This window comes from Hyla sarda, chromosome 8 (assembly GCF_029499605.1).
Source record: "Hyla sarda isolate aHylSar1 chromosome 8, aHylSar1.hap1, whole genome shotgun sequence".
NCBI lineage: Eukaryota > Metazoa > Chordata > Amphibia > Anura > Hylidae > Hyla > Hyla sarda.
Genome location: NC_079196.1, coordinates 85,179,313 through 85,203,195, shown reverse-complemented (window position 1 = coordinate 85,203,195; position 23,883 = coordinate 85,179,313). Strand labels below are relative to the sequence as shown.

At 41.6% G+C, this 23,883-nt stretch overlaps 1 protein-coding gene across 3 annotated transcripts in view; it reads left to right on the top strand.

The window, feature by feature from the left end:
• SPAG16 (sperm associated antigen 16) overlaps positions 1–23,883 on the top strand; it is a 1,122,606-nt gene that overhangs the window by 1,016,484 nt on the left and 82,239 nt on the right. The window lies entirely within an intron of this gene.

Sequence of the window (23,883 nt, the reverse complement as noted above, 5' to 3'; positions counted from 1 at the left end):
CAGCGCGCGCGGCCCCGCTCCCTAGGGCGCGCGCGCGCCGGCTCCCTGCGATTTAAAGGGCCAGTGCGCCACTGATTGGCGCCTGCTCAATCAGTGCTCACACCTGTGCCCTCATTATAAAATTTCACTTCCCCTTCCCAGCATTGCCGGATCTTGTTGCCCTTGTGCCAGTGAAAGCGTTCCTGTGTATGTCCCAAGCCAGTGTTCCAGACCCTCTGCCGTTGCCCCTGACTACGATCCTTGCTGCCTGCCCTGACCTTCTGCTACGTCCGACCTTGCTCTTGCCTAATCCTTTGTACCGCGCCTATCTCAGCCGTCAGTTGGGGTTGAGTCGCTATCGGGTGGAACGACCTGGGGGTTACCTGCCGCTGAAAACCAGTAACCCCTTAGACTCCGTTCCCCTGGTACGGCCCACGTCATCACCCCACTGACACAGAAGATCCACCACCAATATCCTCACAGTATCCGGATCCTGACAACCCCACTGGGTACACAATGGACATCAATTGGGAACAGCCGGTTTGAGACGAAATAACAAAATTTATTAAAATGCAATAAAATGTATTAATAACAAAAACATAAAATATATTACTCTGAGCAATATTAGATGTTACATTAATCTGCCATTGGGCCCTAATGGCAGAATCAGTATATAGTATATTGCAATCGCCTGTTGTTTAAAGTGCTAGCAATAATGTTAGTAAATGCCGATAGTCCGGAATGTACTGCCAATCCGGCAAATGTAATATAAAGGAAAACCAAATAGGAATTCAGTCGCACGATAAGTCTAGACTGCACTGTGCACAATCTGTAGATGAATAGATGTTTGCTATCTCACCTACAGATTGTGGACAGTGCAGTCTAGACTTATCTTGAGACTGAATTCCTATTTGGTTTTCATTTATATTACATTTGCCGGATTAGCAGTAGGAAGTGTGTATGTGCTTGGTGTATACTATATATATATAATGGTGTGTGATTTGAAAATTTGAAATCTCAAACCATAAAAATAAAAAGCTGCGACTAAAAATAAAAAGGTGGAAAATTGCAGCGCCCTGAAACCTAATAGGGCCTGGGTTGTGCTGCAAAACCTGTGGTGGACCCTTGAGGACCTATTAGGGGGTCAGGGGGGGAAATGTTTTAGAAACTTTTTTTTACTTTTTTTTTTTAAACTCCTACCTTTCCCTAACAGAAGAATTCACCCTGACTACAGGTGGCAGCAGGTGGGGGGGGGGGTTGAGTTTGGGTCCCTGGTTTCTTCTCTCAGCTCTGCCTGCTGACTGAGCTCGGTGGGCGAGCAGAGCTGAGAGAAGGGGACATTAACCCCTCCTCTGCCACCTCGCCGCAGATCGCCGGTGTGATTTTAGAGGTCTCAGGACCCCCCTCGGCGTTGTCACAGGATGCCTGCTGATATTCTCACAGGCGTAGAGGTACACCCTTGCTCCTTAAGTACCAGGGCGTCAGAGTGTACCTGTATGCCCGTGGTCCTCAAGAAGTTAAACAGTATGACTGGCACCTTACCTAGGGTCACACAACTTACATTGGGCTTTCTGATTCAGCATCATAGAACTTTGCACAATATTATTTCCAGTTTTTAATAGTAGTAGAGTAGTGCAGTGAAAAATAACTTATCCCCTATCCAAAGAATGGGGGATAAGTAATAGATCGTGGGGGGTCCGAACGCTGAAACCCCCATCGATATCCTGTCTGCCTGAAGCGGCCGTTTCGACCCCCGCAGGAAGCTGTGGCCAACATGCCCCCCTCCATGTATCTCTATGGGATACATGGAGGAGGCGTGTCGGCCACCGCTCTGTGCGGGGGTGTGCATACCCCCTTCCAGCAGACTGCCAGTGCCCCTTTCAGGAGATCGCAGGGGCTCCGACTTCAGGACCTCCTCTCTAGTAGCAGTCCATAGGGCTTGTAAAAAGGGCCACTCACTTTGGCAGCTCTAGCTTGTTCATGTATAAAAGGCATAGATATGACGGGTGTAGGCTACTGTACCTCCTCATAGTAATATGAGCTGGCCGCTTGGGTTTTGTAATGCTTGACCCATGATGATAAACTAATGGCTAATTAGTTATTTTCCCCCCAAAAAAAAAAAAGTTTTCATATTTTTTATTGAATTTTTTATTTTATAAAGAATTTAAAAAGAAAATCCATTTAAGTAGAACCTGATGGAAATAATAAAGCCAGTAAAGGTTCAAGATGTCTGATGTACATTGCAAATAGGGATGTCCCGATACCATTTTTTTTAAGACCGAGTAACGATACTTTAATTTTAGTACTCGCCAATACCATTTACGAGTACTTTTATTTTAAAGGGAATTTGACACCAGGGTGACCCGGTTTCTGGCACTGCTTACCATACTCATATGTGGGTTCCTTGTTGTGTGCAATGGAGGCGGCTGCTGTAGTATGAGCAAAGATTTCTCTCTTCTCAATTGGGCAGAACAGGGAATTTGCATTGGTGGCGAGACCGATGTCTCCAGAGCGATTGCGCTGATGTTCACATGGTGAGCGAGCGGTGGTAGAAACCGGTTCACCTGCACTAGCTACCTATAAATTCAAGTTAGTGCAGGTGACTCTGCTGTAAGAATACCTTTAATAGTAAGTTGTATCCCCTTGTAAATAGTATAGTTAGTTGTAGACACTAATAGTAGCATCCCTGTAGACCGCAGCCCCCCCCTTGTAGACAGCCTCCCCCTGTAGACAACAGCCCCCTCTTGTAGACAGCGCCCCCTTGTAAACAGCAGGCCCACCCCCTTGTGGACAGCAGGCCCCCCATGTAGACAGCAGACCTTCCCTTGTAGACACTTCCCCCCCTTGTAGACAGAAGGCCCCCCTTGTAGACAGTGCCCTCCCATTGTAGACAGCACCCCCCTTGTAGACAGCAGGCCCCCCTTGTAGACAGCAGCCCCCCCTTGTAGACAGCAGCCCCCCTTGTAGACAGCAGCCCCCCTTGTAGACAGAGCCCCCCTTGTAGACGGCAGCCCCCCCCACCTTGTAGACTGTGCCCCCCTTGTAGACAGTGCCCCCTGTCATGATCACACCCTATCGGTCCAGCCAAGACGCTAGAGAGAGTGTGATGGTGCAAGGGTTAAAGCCGCCAGACCTCTGGGTATCCACTACTAGTCCCAGCAAGTCACCAAATTAACCCTTAGATAAACGTTTTTTTACCAGAGCTGCCTTCAGAAAGGTGAGCTCATATATTTAGAGATCAAAGACCAGAGCTGATTAATTAAACATTTAATCTGATAAAAGGTATCACAGTGCTAAATATATAAAAATACAGGAACAAATGACATACAGTTACAAAAATGTATAAAAGAGTTTAGCAAGGCAAGTTCAGAAAACAAAAGATGAAGTTCTTACAGCATGATGGTATCAGTCTATGAGAGTGTGCTGTTCTTAGGGTGGTCTTGTCAGCTTGTGGCCCAGCTTTTAACACCCAACTTTGAGTCTAGCATTGTTTTAAATATCATATCTGCTTTCTTGGGAGGGAGACTCCATTCCCCCCTCCCCTCTGGTCCCACCAGGTGGGGCATCTCTCTTCCTGGCCCCTTATCTGTTTGATTATATGATGGGACCAGAGTGCCTTTGACTTCAAAGAAGAAGTAAACAAGCAGCCAGACCCCCAATAAAATGCAATACACAAAACACAGTCTGAATGACCTCTCACCCCTGGCTTGGATAATACATCACACAGTTATAATTATAATACTCATATAGGATTTTAATAATCAGGCCTTGGGCCTGACACCCCCCTTCTAAACAGCGCCCCCACAGTAGTTGCTCACCTGCGGTTGCCGCTCCACTTCTCCGTTCTCCTGTCCGCATCATGCCGTCCCATGGAGGAGCATGTGACATACATGTCACTCTGCTTCCTCTGTAATGTTACGCTGGGCACAGTGGAGCAGGTGGAGTGACGTATGTGTCACATGCTCCTTCATGGGACGCTATTATGCAGACGGCAGAATGGGGATGCAGATGGCAGAATGGGGACCTCAGAACGTGGCAGTGGAGCGGGGCATTTGACGAGCCGCACTGCAGCAGGTATCGGCCTTGGTATCGGGGACATTAAGCAAGTCCCCGATACCACGCAAATGCTGGGTATTGGCCCTGATACCGAGACTTGTATCGGTATCGGGACATCCCTAATTGCAGAAGTTCCTTTCAGTGTTGTTGGAGAGGAATAAAAATCAATATGTTCTTAGCCTTAATCTTTGACTCAAACCCAGGGAGAATACAGCAAATAATATAGCCACTGTACTTTAAGTCATATAGGTTTCAGATCATCATCTTCATTATTATAGTCAAATCCTGGAGATGTTTTATCTTGCCCTTACCAGTGTATGTTCTTTGTAGTGAGGTTATTGATATCATGCAGTGTTCCTCTTCTACATTGATGACCTCTTAATCATGATTTGTTGGTAAATATTTTAGAAGCTGTCAGTGGGGTGGGAGTAGGTGTATGTGTGTGTGTGTATGTGTAGGGAGTGTCGCTCAAATTCTACTTTTCTATAGTTTGTTCTTCATTATCTCTGTACCTTTATGTTATGCTTTTACCTGACTTTCATGTTCTATGTATGTACATACAAAATCCATGCAAATAATTACCAGAATTTTTACATCATACAGATAATTTACCAGTATCTTTTCATTGAAGTACAATAGTCTGTTATTTTTCTAGTCCATCAAAGACCTGATCAATATTAGCCAGTAATGATTATTGTTTAAATTAGAATTTAAAGGGTTATTCCAGGAAAAAACTTTTTTATATATATCGACTGGCTCCAGAAAGTTAAACAGATTTGTAAATTACGTCAATTAAAAAATCTTAATCCTTTCAGTACTTATGAGCTTCTGAAGTTAAGGTTGTTCTTTTCTGTCTAAATCCTCTCTGATGACACCTGTCTCTGGAAACGGCGAGTTTAGAAGAGGTTTGCTATGGGGATTTGCTTCTAAACTGGGCGTTTCCCGAGACAGGTGTCATCAAAGAGGATTTAGACAGAAAAGAACAACCTTAACTTCAGAAGCTCAAAAGTACTGAAAGGATTAAGATTTTTTTAATAGAAGTAATTTACAAATCTGTTTAACTTTCTGGGGCCAGTTGATATATATATATAAAAAAAAGTTTTTTTTCCTGGATAACCCCTTTAATGTATTGTTGATGGTAGACTTTTATTTTGGATTTTTTTTTTTTGTAGGTTCATCTAGTGTTAAATTTTTTATTTTCTAACCAACTAGGTATTCAGAGTATCTGATAACCAGGCACCTGTCAAGCCTCAATAAAACAGATTAAATCAAAATTCAATAACTCTGCTAAAATTGTAAATCAAATTCAGGCTTTAGATATATTAGAATAAAGTTGTAAAATGTAGTCATCTGATCACACTGTCACACTCCCTTCCATCTGTTTAATTTTCTTGTAACATACGGTTGGAAGGGTAACAAGGGTTATTAAAGGTAGCAGATGGAAAGCAGTATCTCTTGACTGCACTATTACTAGAGTCTGGAACCATGGAGAGAAATAGATCTGCATAGGAGCTGTGTACACCTCTTGTAAGATTTCTAATCAAGATTATATGCAAAGCTGCATCATCTCTTTTTTAGGGGAACCTGTGGCGTTCAATATGCAGTCCCATCTGCAGGGATCATGTTGTAGAGCCAGAGGAGCTGAGCAAATTGATAAATAATTGTGCTAGAAATGTTCCAGTATAAGTTTTCATTTTTTTATGTAAATTTCAGTTCATTCTGGCCTTAGTAGTCAAGTGGGTGCTCCTACTTAGTAATTGACAGTTACTTGTGTATAAGTGTGCATATAGAGAGATGTATCAATCACTGATTAGGCCTATCCATTTGACTTATATAAGAAAAAGAACCGTGTGGCATTCACCACATATGGCGGAAAGAGACTTCTTCATTGCTCGACGATGCAAGTGCACTTCCATGGCGGACAAGCAGAGACAATGGACTCCAGCATATCCAGCCTCCCAGGCAACAGCTGTTTCACGTGTTAGCAATTCACAGAAATATGTAGTAATCAAGTTCAGGATAGTACCCCAATGGTAACCAAATGTAGTTCCCACGGGGTAGACAACATATAAGACTTAATGTTTATTAATCATAATTAAAAGATAACCCCACTACAAAAATCAATAATCAAGTAAAAACATTTCCATGGGGGATACACCTGTTTTCCCTTAAAAAATACCAGAAAAAGCGGAGAATGGTGCACAAGAAAAATTATAATAAATGCCCCAGCAACCAATAAAACATACAAAGGGTATAACAATCCAAGGGACAGGTGGGAAATTGATGATGGGCTAATCAATCAAACCACGGGTGTCATTAACCCTAGAAATCCCGGTCAGGGAAGATGTGGTGAGATTGCCCCTTTTCCCACAATAAATGGTGACCCCTGCCCCAATCTAACCCTAGGTCTTACCCTAAAAATCCCTTATCACACAAGCACCCATTTAGTATCAACCCAATGTGTTTCGGCCATGTAAGAAGAGGTGACCCCCAAAGGGTTGTGTATTTCATTCCCATAAATAATCAGAACAGAAATGACAATCTTTGTTGTTTCTTGTCTATTACCTTTGTAAAGGAATTGTCTGGGATTAGAAATATCTGTTATTTTTCCACAGAAACAGCCCCACTCTAGTGCAAGGCTTTGTTGTTGTTATAGCGCTTCTCCATCAATGTGAAGAGGAGGTGAATTGTAATACCCGATTCTCCATGCACAAAAGGGCTCTGTTCCTGGAAAAATAAACTACATTTCTTACATTTTTATCCTGATCTAGTAGACTAGACTCGCAGCTACATAAACAAGCCTCTGTCATGTCTCATGTCATATTCATTTTATTGACTGTACATTGCCAGACAAATAATGCCATCTAGTTATCCATTTACTGCTATTTTACCTGTACTCAGGATTGTGCTCTGACGTCCTGCAGGGGGAGTCACAACATGAAGTATTGATCTTTTCACTTGCCGTCACTTTAAAGCACAGCTATTACTCATTGCCTTTCCTGGTAACATCATAGAGCACAATGAAAGCTGCTGCACTGACACACTCTCCCTCATACTGCATCCCGACACGTATTTAATACTTTGCATACAGCTCTTGTCAAATTATGCTGACAATGTGTCACTCTGCAATGGACAAATTGAATGCTGGTAAAATCCCAAATGTTTCAGGGAAGGAGCTGCCTTCATTGTAAGAGCTGTCACGGCTCTGATGGATTCCCTCTTAATATCTACATGGGAAATGTGTATATGTGATTGTAAGCAGCTCTCTGCAGCTGGAGAGATGACAAGGATTACCAAAGCCCATGTGTGCTTGCTTAAGGTTTACCCTTTGCTGTCTACATCACAAAGCACAGGACAAGGTCTTGCAATTGGCATATGCACAAGAAAAAAGGAATATTCTAGGATAATGTTGTCGTGTAAAATATTTCAGTTAGAAATGTTGTAGTGCTCTAAGATTCCACTGAGTTTTTAGCTACACAATATTTCTCTCTCGCGTAACAGTATACCCCATAGACGTGCACGCTTTCACTTGATGTGTGCCAACTAATGTGGTCCCAAAGCATAGACCAACAGTTGACTGTGCATTAGCATTTTACTTTACCAAAGTCATAATTTAAGGCTATGTTCACACTAGCACCATAACTTTCATTTATAACAGAACTGACAGCCATGGACCCCACTGGAGTCCCAGTATTTATGTTTCCAAGACTATCACTGCAGACTATGCTATTCTTGCAAGTAAAAATGGTTTAAAAATCTGATAAAAACAACAGTCCAAAAGGAGCCTGGCATCTGTATTCAGCGGTCACACAGCTTCCATCTCTGTGTCTGATCAGAGTGACAGGATAATGTGTTCTGTTGTTAAACACAAAAGGGGGGCATTTGACACTGTTTTTTGTATAGGTTTTGATGAGAAATTGTTATAAATATTTGACCATTTGTTTATTTTTGGATCTTTTTTCCTGGTTTTGCGCAAGAATTTAAAGTATTGAGCAACAATTTTCAATATTTTTAAACCAATTTTCTGGTAAAAGCATTGTTAAATTCCCCACCTGCAGATGCGTCTTTTCTGCTGAAAGGATTGTAAAGGGATTGTCCGGTAAAAGAAACAACCTGTGTATGGTGTCAAATAGTATAATAAAGCAACTTACTAATATTATGTTATTAGCCAAACTGCACAGATATCTCCGTATCAGCTAAGACTGGCTTGCAGCAGTAATATCATATCTCACACTTTAAAAAGCAGAGCTCCTGTCCTGCCACCCATCTCCCCTCCTGTCTGCTCAGGACGAGACCAGTGATGTGAACAGGAGAGCTCATATTTCTCCTCATTAGATTTTAAGGCAGCAGGAAGCCTTTCTTAGTCACAATGGTTTCCCTCAAAACAGGCTTACTGCTGTCTTATAAAAAAAAAACCTCAAACAGGCTGGAGAAAGGGAGGAGAGCAGATAAAAGGCAGTCTGCAGTGAAGAATCATACAAGCTGTTAAGCTTATTATGGTGCACATTTTTTTGCACCATAATAAGTACAAAGCAAGAATAAAAAAAGTTGCTTTTTATAAAGTGTCCATTGCATTTAACCCCTTAACCCAGTGGGGACATTGAGCATACAGGTACGTCCTTGCCATCTGGGTCTTAACAGACCAGGGTGTACCTGTAAGCCCTGGAGTGTTAAGTAACTTTAAAGGGAGTGCAGGAGCAGTGATTGTCAGCTATTTTCAATAGCCAGACACTCACTGCTAATGTCTGGCAGCGGTGGTCCCACCGCTGCCCGTCATTTAAGCCTTTAGAGACCATGATCAATGCTGATCATGTCGTCTAAAGTGAAACAATAGGTTGGCTGTTTCTCAGTGGAGCTCATCATACCGTGAGTTAAAATGGAGGAAGAAGGTCCCCGAACCTGCCGCTAATCGGGGAGTCAATGATACAGCCTGCAATTGTAGTATCCAGTGCACAGCAGGCAATGGTGGACTAGTCGTAGCTGTAGCCATTGGACAGCAGGCAGTGGTGGACTAATGATAGTTGTAGCAAGCAGGCAGTGGTGGACTTTTGGTAGTTGTAGTAGTCAGTGGACAGCAGAGAGTGGTGGACTAGTGATAGTTGTAGCAAGCAGAAAGCAGGCAGTGGTAAACTTGTCATTGCTGTAGCCAATGGTCAGCAGCAAGTGGTAAACTATTGGTAGCTGTAGACAGTGGACAGCAGGCAGTGATGGACTGGTGTTAGTTGTAATAGCCATCAGATAACAGATGTGGTGGACAGCAGTAGTTGGGATCTAGTGTTAGTTTTAGACAAAAGGCATGGTGGACTTGTGCAATTGTAGCCAGCAGACGTGGTTGACTACTGCTAGTTGTAACCAGCAGGCAGTGGTGGACTAGTGATACTTGTAGCCAGTCCTTGTGATGCCATTCCATGTGCTTACCTAGAGCCGAAGTTACTAAACTTGGACCCTGGCTATCCCTTACTTTCTGTTTAAAGTGAGAGGGCACTGTCTCACATTTACTGCATCTCGTAAGGTAGAAAAGAATGTCCACATGGCAGAATACTGGATAGGTGCCCCTCCTCTGAAGGCTTTTTTTCTTAAGGCCTACAGATGCAGCAGCATTACCTTAAATCAGTACCTACTCATTAACCCCTTAAGGATTCAGCCCATTTGGGCCTTAAGGACTCAGACAATTTTATTTTTACGTTTTCGTTTTTTCCTCCTCGTCTTCAAAAATCATAACTCTTATATTTTCCACAGACTAGTATGAGGGCTTGTTTTTTTGCAAAATCAGTTGTCCATTGTAATGCCATCACTCACTTTACCATAAAATGTATGACGCAACAAAAATAATACTATTTGTGTGGGGAAATTAAAAAGAAAACTGCAATTTAGCAAATGTTGGAAGGTTTCGTTTTCAGGCCGTACTTTTTACGGTATAAATGACATGTGTTCGTTATTCTTTAGGTCAATGCAATTAAAATGATACCCATGATAATATACTTTTCTATTACTGTTGTGCTTAAAAAAAATCACAAACTGTTTAACCAAATTAGTACATTTAAAATCCCCCTATTTTGAAGACCTATAACTTTTTCATTTTTCTGTATAAGCGGCAGTATGAGGGCTCATTTTTTGCGCCATGATCTGTACTTTTTATTGATACCATATTTGCCTATATAAAACTTTTAATACTTTTTTAATAAATTTTTTTTGGAATAAAATGTTATAAAAAGCAGCTATTTTGGACTTTTTTTTTTTTACGTTCACGCTGTTCAACGTACGGTATCATTAACATTTCATTTAAATAGTTGGCATATTTACACACGCGGCGATACCAAATATGTATATAAAATATTTTGTTGACACTTTTTTTTACTATTTATAGCAATCATTCGATTTCTAATACTGTTCAGTGCTATGCATAGGACATAGCACTGATTAGTATTATCGGTCATCTTCTGCCCTGGTCTGCTGGATCGCAGACCAGAGAAGAAGACCCCGGGAGACGGCCGGAGCAAGGTGAGGGGACCTCCGGCCGCCATGCTGGATGATCGGATCGCCGCGGCAGCACTGCGGGCGATCCGATCATCCATTCAAAGTACCGCGATGCTGCAGATGCCGTTATCTGTATTGATCATGACATTTGAGGGGTTAATGGCGGACCCTGGTTGCTATCAGCAGCCGGGACCTGCTGGGCATGATGCGAGCATCGCTCCGATGCTCACAGTTATGCATAGGACGTAAATGTACGTCCTGGTGCGTTAAGTACCAGCTCACCAGGACGTACATTTATGTCCTGCATCGTTAAGGGGTCAATGACCTTGTAGAGGGGTTGAATAGTAATGTAGCAATCTTTGCAGATGATATTAAATTCTGTAAAGCAGTAAACACAATAGAGGACAGTGCACTGTTACAAGTGGATCTGGATAGGTTGGAGGTTTGGGATGGGAAGTGGCAGATGAGGTTCAATACTGATAAATGTGAGGTAATGCACATGGGGAGGAAAAATCCGGGCTGGGACTATGTATTAAATAGGAGCACACTTGGGACGACTGATTTGGAAAAGGACTTGGGAGTTTTAGTTAACAGTAAATTTAGCTGTAGTGACCAGTGTCGAGCAGCTGCTGCCAAGGCAAATACAATCATGGAGTGCATCAATAGGGGCATAGATTCCCATGACAAGGAAATAATTCTACAGCTGTACAAATCACTAGTCAGACCACACATAGAATACTGTGTACATTACTGGGCACCAGTGTACAAGAAAGATATAGTGGAGCTGGAGAGGGTTCAAAGACGAGCAACCAAAGTAATACAGGGAATGGGAGGACTACATTACCCAGAAAGATTATCAGAATTAGGGTTATTTAGTTTAGAAAAAAGAAGGCTTAGGGGAGACCTAATAACTATGTATAAATATATCAGGGGACAGTACAGAGATCTTTCCCATGATCTATTTATACCCAGGACTGTATCAATAACAAGGGGGCATCCTCTACGTTTAGAGGAAAGAAGGTTTCTACTCGAGCACAGACGGGGGTTCTTTACTGTAAGAGCAGTGAGACTGTGGAATTGTCTCCCGGAGGAGGTGGTCATGGTGAACTCTGTAAAAGAATATAAAAAGGTCTGGATGCATTTTTGGAGAATAATATCGCTAGTTGTGTATACTAGATTTATAGGGACAGAACGTTGATCCAGGGATTTATTATGACTGCCATATTTGGAGTCAGGAAGGAATTTTTACGTCTAGTATGAGGGTTTTTTGCCTCCCTCTGGAGTAGGGACTCATTAGGGCTATAGGTTGAACTTGATGGACTCTTTTTTCAACCTTATGAACTATGTTACTATCTTACCTTTACCTTTTACTGAGCTGAGCATACCAGCAGGTAATCTGGTACGCTTGACAGATGTTCTTGCCCTACCTCCATTCTACTCTTCATCGCTGACAGCACCACCATTACTCTCCTGCTCTCTGAACAATGTCTCCTCCTCACTTTGTTTCCACATTCTGTCCAAAACTATATTATCATCATCATCATCAAACTCCTCTTCATTGTCTCTGCCTATCCTCTCAATTTGAACTTCTTATGTCTGATCATGGGCTCCTTGCTACCCCTCAGCTTATCCACCATGCATAGCACCACCAGTCACACTAGTGCTATGCTCGGTCACTGCTTCCACCTCCACCACCTTAGCAACACACTCCAAAGGAGGAATGTCCTCAGGGGGGAGCAAAGACAGATGTGGCTCAACGTCATATCCTTAGACTTTTTTTTAATTTTTCCTCCTGAGAGCACTGAGAACAAACCAACAAGTCAACACTGGCAATATCACCCTCCAAAACAACACAACCCCTAGAAGAAATTGACTTTTTATCTTGCTGCTGCTGCTGCTATTACTACCCCAAGGCACCTGGCTGCTGCTGCTACCTGTATTGGGCCTGGGCAAATGGGTGGTGCCCACAGTGCTGCTACTGCCTCCAACATGCTTACTGGCAGAGGACATGGCAGGGGTGCTCTTTACCCTGTCCTTGGCCAACCATTCCTTTCGCTACAACACAGAAAATACAGGTAACGTAGTGTAAAAGGCCTAGTCAAATTTCACTCTCAAAGCTAAAAATGCCTTTCTTTGTTAAACCAAGCTACAAATGGTCTTTATTTGGTTAAACCCAGAAAATACATGGAACATAGTGTAAAAGACCCAGTCAAATGTCACTTTCACCGCTAGAATTATTATTATTTTTTTGTTAGAGCCTTCAGGAAATGTTCTTTATTTGGTAAAACCCATACAATACAGGTAAGGTGGTATTAAAGGCCTAGTCAAATTTCACTTCCATAGCTCAAAATGCTGCTCTTTATTAAACCCAACTAAAAATAGCATAAAAGACCTAGTCAAATTATATTCTTACAGTTAGAAATACTTTTTATTTTACCCAACCAGAAATGCTGTTTTTGCTACAACCCAGAAAATTCAGATAACATGGCGTAAAGGTCACTGAGGTCAGCCCACTGCACAATACATGTTCAAATTGCTTTGTAGTGTTTTGTTGTAGTACGATATCCTTCTATGAGCTTGTTCTGCACTCACACTGCTGGGCTGGAATTTGTAGTGAAGAAACTGGACAAGGTAATGCAGGTCACTGAGGGCAGCCCACTGCATAATGCTTTTGCTCAAATTGCTTTGTATTGTAGTGTAAAGCTTTCTGGGATCAGTAGTTCAACAGTGAGTTGTTCTGTGCACTGCTCACTGCTTAGCTTTCTTTTCAAGATTGTGGCCGCAACACAGTGCATTGTGTTTTTTTCAGTCTCTTATACCCACCCCTATCCTGTCTCCTGATTGGCCTGGGAACTGTATGCAAGCAATGATTGGCTAGCCTTAGATCATGTAAGCTTGCTGCTAACTGAAAAGTCTTCTGGGCTACTTTGACGTCACCTCAGCATTCAAACTTCCTCATCTTATTCTGAAATGGTATGAAACACCATGTGTTCTTCCTCATCCCTTCTTCTACAATAGCGCCGTTGACAGGCAAAGTTCTAATGTTCTTCAAACCTCATTTTAGCCAAAGTTCTGATCGAGACAAAAATCTATGGGTTCAGCTCACTCATCTCTTAAAGGATGCAGATATTCTGAATGAGTACTTATATTTTTATGTAGTGAAGACCCCCTTTACACTGGGCACTTGCTGGGCAAATAAGGAATGCTTGTGGCCAGCGTTCAACTAACTAATTCCTTCATTTTATGTGCTGCCATTTAAATTATTGGCCACACATCATTTATAAAAATTACGGGACCGTACAATCGGTTAAGCCTTATGAAGACTCAGCAAAAAGGCGTGTCAATCTTTGAGATCGACTCTTGTTGTTTTTTTTGCAGTTGACACGTGTAAAAGGGCCCATGCATTCCCCTGCAGTGAGCTTGCAAATACAAAACTCTTACTAGTCCTCTCTAATTTAAGACCAAGCATAAAGGGGTTATCCACCATAAGGTAATTTTAATACGTACCTGGTAGACAGTAATGGACATGCTTAGGAAGAATCTGTGCCTGTCTTGGGGCTAAATGGCTATGTTGTGAGATTACCATAACACTGTGTCTAGCTTTTTGTGAACTGGTTTGTGAATTTCCTGTTTGAGTTTTCTTCTTTTGCCTACAAACCCCATAAATCAATTTTCCTCCCACCCACCCATCAGCCACCCCACCCACTGAAACATAAGTGAGCTGCATCCATTCAAAAGACCTGTGGTTTTCAATCAGGGTGCCTACAGCTGTTGCATTAGTTGCAGATTGAGCTCTCTCCCACCAAGCGATCGCTCCACCCATTGAAATCTAGAGAGAGGGAGGAAGGCGCCTCATGTGCGGGATCAGTAGATCTTGTTAGTGGGGGTAGGGGACGGTAATTCCCAAGCCGCTTACCAAAGTTGGTTGTGCGCCCACACACAACAAGGTAAAATGCAGAAGAAATATAGAAGAAGGACCACTGCAGCCCTCCTGGGTAAGAGTAAAATCAAAACCGAATGACCATGGATTCAGGAGTTTGTCTGGAGCAGAGAGGAACCATCAGGCAGCCAAGTAAAATCAATGGATTTATTAGATGCAATGCGTTTCGCTGCACATGCGCAGCTTCATCAGGCATCAGGCTTCATCAGGCATCTGATGCCTGATGAAGCTGCGCATGCACAGCGAAACGCGTTGCATCTAATAAATCCATTGGTTTTACTTGGCTGCCTGATGGTTCCTCTCTGCGCCAGACAAACTCCTGAATCCATGGTCATTCGGTTTTGATTTTTCTCCACCCATTGAAGCAGACAGGCTCCCTGTCATCAGCTGACTAGTGAGTCTGGTCTCAGCTGCATTGCAACCTGGGAAAAATCTGACAAAACAGTCATTTTGTATGCTGTTAAAAATAAATATTGGGGTGAAAATCACATAAGAATTGTGGGAAAAACTTTACACACAGGTACAGACCCTATATTATGAACTACACTAACTTTACAACCACTGTAGCATAGTCAAATAAAAAAAAATCCTGGAATACCCCTTTAATAGTCTTCTCTGTGCATCGGTAGTGCACAAAGCATATGTGGGTAAGCAGTAGTATACAGAGTGAGCAGCAGTAAAAAAAAAAATTACAGATTCAGAATCAGCATTTTTTTTAACCTTGTTTATGTAGTTTAAATGGACCTTTAATCTTTGTCAGGCACTGTAGATCAGACAGTTTTGTTATAACTGTGCTGGCACTTCTGTTGAATTTATACTACTTCATGGGCACAGTTATACCATTGCAAGTGTGCTATGTTACACTCTCCCCAACAAAACTCTATTGTCACATATCCATCTCTAATATCGAATGTTTCCAAGGGAACCAGTGTTCTATTGTTATTTAATTTTGAGTACTTTCTTTGTTCTTTTATCTTAGAGTTGACAAAAACTAGCATTTATGTAAGCCATATTAAAATAAAACACATTTTGCAGAGCTGGATATAAATACGCCAGTCCTGTCTGCGGTACTGTGTGCTCTGTAGTGTTTAGAACTTTCCGGTGGAAGATAATTGAGATTGCTAATCATCTTTAATTAACAGCGTCAGGGCAGCTAAATATAGCAAAGTTGAAAAAGTATTTGGTCATATTCTGAAAAATAGAAAAACAGAACACTAGAAAAGTTGTCCATATTTTCCTGTGATCTAGTAAGTACGGTATATGACCATATATCTTTTTGGGGATTTTTATTCTTAACTGTTATTTTTTTTTTTACCAGTGTATTTATTCATATTTAAAATGTTATTGATTTGTAGGAATAGTTTGCAATAAGAAGACATATTTTTATTCCTATGCTTGCTCAGTTGCGATGAATAGAACTTAAATTAGCTCTTTTAACCAAAGCACTGAAAAAAATCAGCAAGGCCATGCTAACCTGAGGATATTTGTGTAGTATAGTACTCTTATGCATCAAAAATACCTGATAATCCCACTCCAGGGTACATTCACATGTACCACAACCGCTGTAGATTCCACGCAGTGAATTGCTGCCGATTGACTTGGGTAGCAAATATGCTACTAATCTTACACCAAACTTGCAGGATCTATACTCTATGTGTTGGTGAGTGGCCGTCCCATGAAGTGTAAGGAGTTAAATGGCGATGCATAGCATCGCCACTTACCTTTGCCTGTTGTGCACTAAATAGAGGTAGTACTAGGCTGCCACTGCTTCTTTTTTTTTTTTTTTTTTTTTTGTCTGGCTGTTTATTAAATAAAAAAAATAGGGGAAAGCTTTTCTAAATTATTATTATAATATTTCTTAAAGGGTGATATTCACCCCTCTTTTCCATAACAAGCTAGGTAAAATACCAAGCAGTGGCAGCCTAGTACTACCAGGATGGAAAGTTCAATTTATTTTGGCCAGACTAAAGAGGAGCGAAAATGGAAGGGGCATGGCTTGTAGGAGATGTGTGGCCTGCAAGCCAGGCCACACTCACCCGTAGATACAGAGTGGAACTTGCGGAGGGTACCGGAAGTCCCATAGACTTGCATGGGACTGCTGACAAAAAAAAAATTCTTTGCAAATGGGGGTGGGTTAGGATAAATTTAACTCTGCTATATTTTTTAACATAGAAAAGAATTATAGCATGCACTCACTGCTCAACTAGTGTCTAGGCATCTGAGCGCTTAGGCCATACCTGATATGCTGTCCAGTGAGTCCGGACCTCTGGATGCCTAGACACTAGTTGAGCGGTGAGTGCATGCTATTGTTCTTTTGTATGTATGTTTCTTCAACTTGATTGCATGCACCCCGGAGGTGTCAATTGCTTCACTGGATCCGCATACAGTTCAACGCACATATATTTTTTCCATTGTATCTAAATTGTGTGCATATAGGAATGCTCTCCCCTATATTCCTTCTCTACTACTATATTTTTAGTTGACATATAATCATAAAATGTTTTGGCAGTTTGGAACCATTTGGCCCATGTAGTCTGCCCAATATTCTGAATACTATCAAAAGTTCTATTCCCTATCTTATATGAAGGACAGTCTTATTCCAATCCCATGTATGCTCAAACTCCTTCACTGTATATGCAGCTACCATTTTCTTTTTGGAACACAGAGCTCTCTGCTGACATCTCTAGCACAGTACTCTCTGCTGACTTCTCTGTCCATAGTAAGAACTGTCCAGAGTAGGAGAAAATCCCCATAGCAAACATATGCTGCTTTAGACTGTTCCTAAAATGGACAGAGATGTCAGCAGAGAGCACTGTGCTCGTGATGTCGGCAGAGAGCTCTGTGTTCCAAAAAGAAAATTAATTCCTCTGTAGTATTCAGCAGCTAATAAGTACTGGAAGGATTAAGATTTTTTAATAGAAGTAATATACAAATCTGTTTAACTATCTGGCATCAGTTGATTGAAAAAAAAAAAAAAGTTTTCCACCGGAGTATCCCTTTAATCACCATTCCTTCAAGGTCTTGTCCCATGATCATAACCCTTTTCTGTATGAGCAAATGAATGTTATAGACAGGATCACCTCTTGAGAAATCAGAGTATCCCAGCAGGGTCAGTGTAACCTTGCATTACATGGTATCTTATTTATTTGAAGAAGTATCACGTAATACCCCATATCTCCTTCAAAAGTACCAACAGGAGAAATGTGTGGGCGCCTTCTGCTCTGACCTGTGATGATGGGTTTCAGCTACCAGATCTTAATTTCGAAGCGGACTTGTCCAATTTCCCCATCTGATGCTGTTCTTATTCCATAGACCATTTATTTTCCAGTCCGAGGGCCTGTAGTCACTAAACAATACCATTTGCACATGGGACACTGCAGCAGGATTAACTTGCCAACAGTAAAGACACCCAATAATTAAGTCTTCTGATAACAATAGTCAGTATATACAGTAGAAAGCTAGTGTGCGTTGTCATTTTTTAAATATATTTAAATGGGAATATAACAAACTGTGAAAGATTGACTTTGTCAGATTGTGAAGAATGGACTAAATTAAACTAACCACGATCAGAAAGCAGTAGCAGATGTTCATTCAGTGGCTGTATCTTCTTAATGTTTCTGCTTGAGGTGTCTAAGCTCTGATAACATTCCCTCTTTAATTAAAGTGGAGAGATTGGTATTGTTGCCGCTTTCATTTGGAAAGGCTCGGGAAGGCTGGTTGCTAATTTACCGCAGTGTTTAAACACAAATGAAAGTCAGAATGTGTCCCAGTGCAGCTGAGGCACCGGTTCAGCACGTAGTATACAAGATTGTCCTGTTATATCTGTCAAACTCCTTCAGTGCCAGACAAGAATTTCGACTACATTGAAGCTTCCCCCCCCCCCCTAAAGAAATTGTAGACTCTACAGATGTCCCAGTATTGTCATTACCTACAAATAAATGATACATCCCCAGCAAAGACATAGTTATGTTTAGTCCTTTAAGTTGTTTAACTATAAAACATAAATATAAATTATTTTCTGCCATATCATTGAGGCTTATTGTAAAATAATGCCAATGAAAGGCCATGGATTTCAACGTATTCCTAAAGAAAATGGACCATATGATTCTTTTTTTTTTTATTCTAACTTACCATTGGAAAAGGCATTGGCACATGCTTGGAATCTTAAGGCACTGTGTCACACCATGATCGCTTAGCTCCCTCCTCTGGTCAGACATGACTTGATGCCCCCACAACACTTTGGTCGCACGGTAAGAAGTGCACACGATTTTTGGCCTAAATTTTCTATTGAGATAACGGATGCCCTTATTGTTTTTTAATTTAAAAAATGATTAAAAAGCGATCAAAAAGTCCGATCAATACAAAAATGGTACCGATAAAAACTTCAGAACACGGTGCAAAAAAATTAGCCCTCATACCGGGCCGTATGCGGAAAAATAAAAAAAAGTTATAGGGGTTAGAAGATGAGAATTTTTAACATAGAAATTTTCCTGCATGTAGTTATGATTTTTTTTTCCAAAGTACGACAATATCCAACCTATATAAGTAGGGGATCATTTTAACTGTATGGACTTACAGAATAAAGATAAGGTGTTATTTTTACTGAAAACTGCACTGCGTAGAAACGGAAGCCCCCAAAAGTAGAATTGGTGACGCAAAAAATAAGCCATCATATGGAATTTTATGTGCAAAATTGAAAGCGTTATGATTTTTAGAAGGTGATGAGGAAAAAATGAAAATGCAAAAACGGAAAAATGCTGAGTCCTTAAGGTGAAAATAGGCTGAGTCTCTAAGGGGTTAAAAAGGACATTTGGCCTCCCCTCACCTTTCTGCTCTAGTAAATGCATGTAGTTACCATGAAATAACAATTGTGGGGCACCTTTTCTTTTTGATCTGTGTGGTGCCATTCATCTGTTATTCTTACTAGATGTGTGTAACTAAATAGACAACTGGGTGTTAACAGCTGGGGGTGTGTCCTCCACTGTCTGATACTATCCAATCAGGGCTGACAGTGCCATACAGTATAAGCACACACTCCCAACTGGTAACACCCAGTTGGCTATTTAGCCATACATTTATAGCAATAAATAATATGGAAACGGGACAATTCGATGCAATAGGTGCTCCAGAAATGTTATCTTATAGGAAATACAAGTTGTTACTAAAACATTTATGTCAGGAAGGGCCACAGGTCCTCTTTAAAGACTAATGTATTATTGAGTTGTTCAACTATAGCTAGCATAATAGCACACACCAGGCGAGTAAGTAAAATCCCTCTCACCTATTATTACAAAATAACACATTATGAAGTATGAGCAAATCTGCTTAGACTATCCATACTGAAATACTGAAGAAAGGTTTAGTTTACCCATGTAATGGCGCTGACCATCATAACATGCAATAAAAGGCTCCATTATACTCAGGCCAGTTAGTCACGGTAACTGCATTAAAGGAAAACTATCAAGAAGTTCACCCACACTAAACCCAATACACTGGGTTATAGTGTGGGTTAACAGGAGTCCATTAAGGGGTAACTTACATTTTTTATTGGGTTGCCGCCAAGTTTCCATCCTGTAAAGTCCCTTAATTCACCCCCTTAGTTGTGTTCTGCTGGCGTGTCCCCTGCCGGCAGTCATACTTTGGGTCCCATGGGAAGGTGCCTAAGCCCAACCCCTTATTCGAATATGCATTTTCTTCAACTCCATGTCCTAGTGACGTGGATTCACATGCCCCCTGATTGCTGCGCTCTGTATGAAGAGCACATGCGCTGAAGATTTTACGCAGCTCTCAAGTTCTTATTACATGAGAGCTGTGTGTCCTTGGAGCGTTCTCTGCACAGAAGTCGGGAGTAGCGAGGGCCCGGTGCATGCGCAGTTACATGATCAGGATATGAGAACTGCGCAAAATCTTCAGCACATGCGCTCTGCATACAGAGCGCCGCACTCAGGGGGCATGTGACTCCACGTCACTAGGATGTGGAGTTGAAGAAAATGCATATGCAAATAAGGGGGTTGCGCTTAGGCACCTTCCTCCGGGACCCAAAGTATGACTGCCCGTGTGGACACGCCTGCAGAGCACAACTAAGGGGTGAATTACGGGACTTTACAGGACGAAAACTCGCCGGCAACCCAACAAAAAAATGTGAGACTCCTGTTCACCAACACTATAACCCAGTATATACGGTTTAGTGTGGGTGAACTTGCTGACAGTTTTCCTTTATTGTCTATTCACACGTACAGTATTCTGTGCAGATTTGACGCACAGATTTGTTGCGCAGGATTTTCTGCTGCAGATTTCAATGTAAACTGAACACAGCTTGAAATCCTGCGCATCAAATCTGCACACAATACTGTACGTGTGAATAGACCCTTAAGCAGGTTTTAGGACGGTCTGGTAGACTAGTAGAATCAGATGATTGGCCAATTATTATTGTAGCTGTTTATGCTTCTTTCTATAGTCCCATAAAGTAACTGTAATGTTTATGCTTCTTGACTGTAATATTTCCTAGGGAACCTGATATGTCAAAGTTAAGCAATCAAATTATTTATAGCCATTTTCTTTTCCAATATATTCTAAAGATTGGTGCAGTCTTCTCCGGCAGCCAGCTTTGACCGACAGCTATATATAGGGAATTAATTAGCACATTTAATTAGCTTGTTGTTTATGCATAATTAGTGGTTTACATATAGCAGGGTTAATTGTTTTTAAATAGAGACATTCATCTCTCATACTTTATAGTGCTTGAATGCAAATGTTTATGGCAGCTTGTGAATCGGATGAAAGAGGGCCATTCAGCATCTACTCTAATGCAGAGCAATCGGGAGCCGACAACCGTATTTGTGTTGTTTGCTGTTGTCATTTTACCTTCTTCATAATGCTGCAAATAACATGTGGCAATGACATGTGCACAAATGGGACATTGTATCCCCCTACTGTAAATTCTAACAATATTTCAAGTCACCAAGGAGTTCCTTTGCCTTACAATGCAGCTTTTTAAGTTGGTAGTGGGAGCTTCGTGTCAGTTGTTGCTTGAATAACATCCACCTGTGAATGTATGAAATGTCACTTTCTCCTTGGGGTTTATTATCAACACAACAACATGTGCCCCAGAATAATGTGTCTAGGAAATCCCTAGTAGATCTTGTGACTATGTACGATCAAGGTACACCCCTGTGGTAAATGGCAGCCTGCAGGCTTCTCACTCGGCTATGCGTGTTTGCTCCACATTGTATTATGGCATCTTTCCAGTGTGCTGCGCCAATTATTCTTAGCACTTTTACATTAGCTTAATTGGTTCCTGTTCTCAGGGGTTGAATTTATTAGTCTACTCTCTGTAAATACAGAACAGAGGGACAGGGATTAGTGTAAGCAGTTCTGGGCATTTGAATAGTTAGAAAATCTTGTCCTCACAGCACTTTACCTTCAATGTGACCACTGTTTATTTTCACAGCATTTCTTAGCCATGTTCCTTAAGTATACTTGCAATGTACAGGGTGGGCCATTTATATGGATACACCTTAATAAAATGGGAATGGTTGGTGATATTAACTTTCTGTTTGTGGCACATTAGTATATGTGAGGGAGGAAATTTTTCAAGATGGGTGGTGACCATGGCGGCCATTTTGAAGTTGGCCATTTTGAATCAAACTTTTGTTTTTTCAATAGGAAGAGGGTCATGTGACACATCATTTATTGGGAATTTCACAAGAAAAACAATGATGTGCTTGATTTTAACGTAACGTTATTCTTTCAGGAGTTATTTACAAGTTTCTGACCACTTGTAAAATGTGTTCAATGTGCTGCCCATTGTGTTGGATTGTCAATGCAACCCTCTTCCCACACTCTTCACACACTGATAGCAACACCGCAGGAGAAATGCTAGCGTAGGCTTCCAGTATCCATATACACTGCTATATACTACTATATACACCGCAGGAGAAATGCTAGCACAGGCTTCCAGTATCCGTATACACTGCTATATACTACTATATACACCGCAGGAGAAATGCTAGCACAGGCTTCCAGTATCCGTATACACTGCTATATACTACTATATACACCGCAGGAGAAATGCTAGCACAGGCTTCCAGTATCCGTATACACTGCTATATACTACTATATACACTGCAGGAGAAATGCTAGCACAGGCTTCCAGTATCCGTAGTTTCAGGTGCTGCACATCTCATATCTTCACAACATAGACAATTGCCTTCAGATGACCCCAAAGATAAAAGTCTAAGGGGGTCAGATCGGGAGACCTTGGGGGCCATTCAACTGGCCCACGACGACCAATCCACTTTCCAGGAAACTGTTAATCTAGGAATGCTCGGACCTGACACCCATAATGTGGCAGGGGCGGATCCAGAGTCTAGTCTCGGGAGGGGCACTATTAGAGTATTTTGTGTTGTCAGACAGAAAATAAGTTGCTGCTTAAGGTACTTACAATATTAAATGTATCATACAGTCCTAACCTTGTTTAAGACCCATAGGCCATGTTCACACGTCAGAATTTACAATGTGGAATTCGGCCCGGGCATTCCGCTGTAGCAGAGTCCTGTTGAATTCAAAAGGATTCTGCTGCGCTGTGCTCCCGGCAGAATATCCATGCCAGATGTTTCCAGCACGGAAATTCCGTTTTCTTTCTCCGCAGAAAGAATGAACATGTTCATTCTTTGTGCAGACACCGCACGGAATGCTTAGCCATCTAGGAGACGGCTGTCCGCACAGAGATTTTCCCTGCGGACAGATAGGATATGTTTAAACAGATATATCAATATTACAAAGATCATAAGACATTTTAAGCAGTTTACGTATAATATATTAGAATGTTTCCATAAACAGGACAACACATAGGACACGTGGTCACACATTTAGTGGGAGATTTATCAAAACCTGTCCAGAGGAAATGTTGACCAGTTGTCCATAGCAACCAAGGCCTTTTTACAAATGAAAGAAGCGATCTGATTGGTTGCTATGGGCAACTCAGCAACTTTTAGACTGGAAGAAAGGAGATTTTGTCTAAGGCAAAGGAAAAAGAACAATAAGGATGTGGAATTCTCTGCCTGCAGATGCGGTTTTATTAGTCTGTACAGACGTTAAAACAGCAACTGGATGAATATTTGCAATAACATAACATTAAGGGATATAGGCCCTGATTTGTTTAGCATGTTGTGATGCCCGCGCTGTAGCATGTTGTGATGCCAGCGCTGTAGCATGTTGTGATGCCCCCGCTGTAGCATGTTGTGATGCTGTAGCATGTTGTGATGCCCGTGCTGTAGCATGTTGTGATGCCCACGCTGTAGCATGTTGTCATGCCCGCGCTGTAGCATGTTGTCATGCCAGCGCTGTAGCATGTTGTGATGCCAGCGCTGTAGCATGTTGTGATGCCAGCGCTGTAGCATGTTGTGATGCCCCCGCTGTAGCATGTTGTC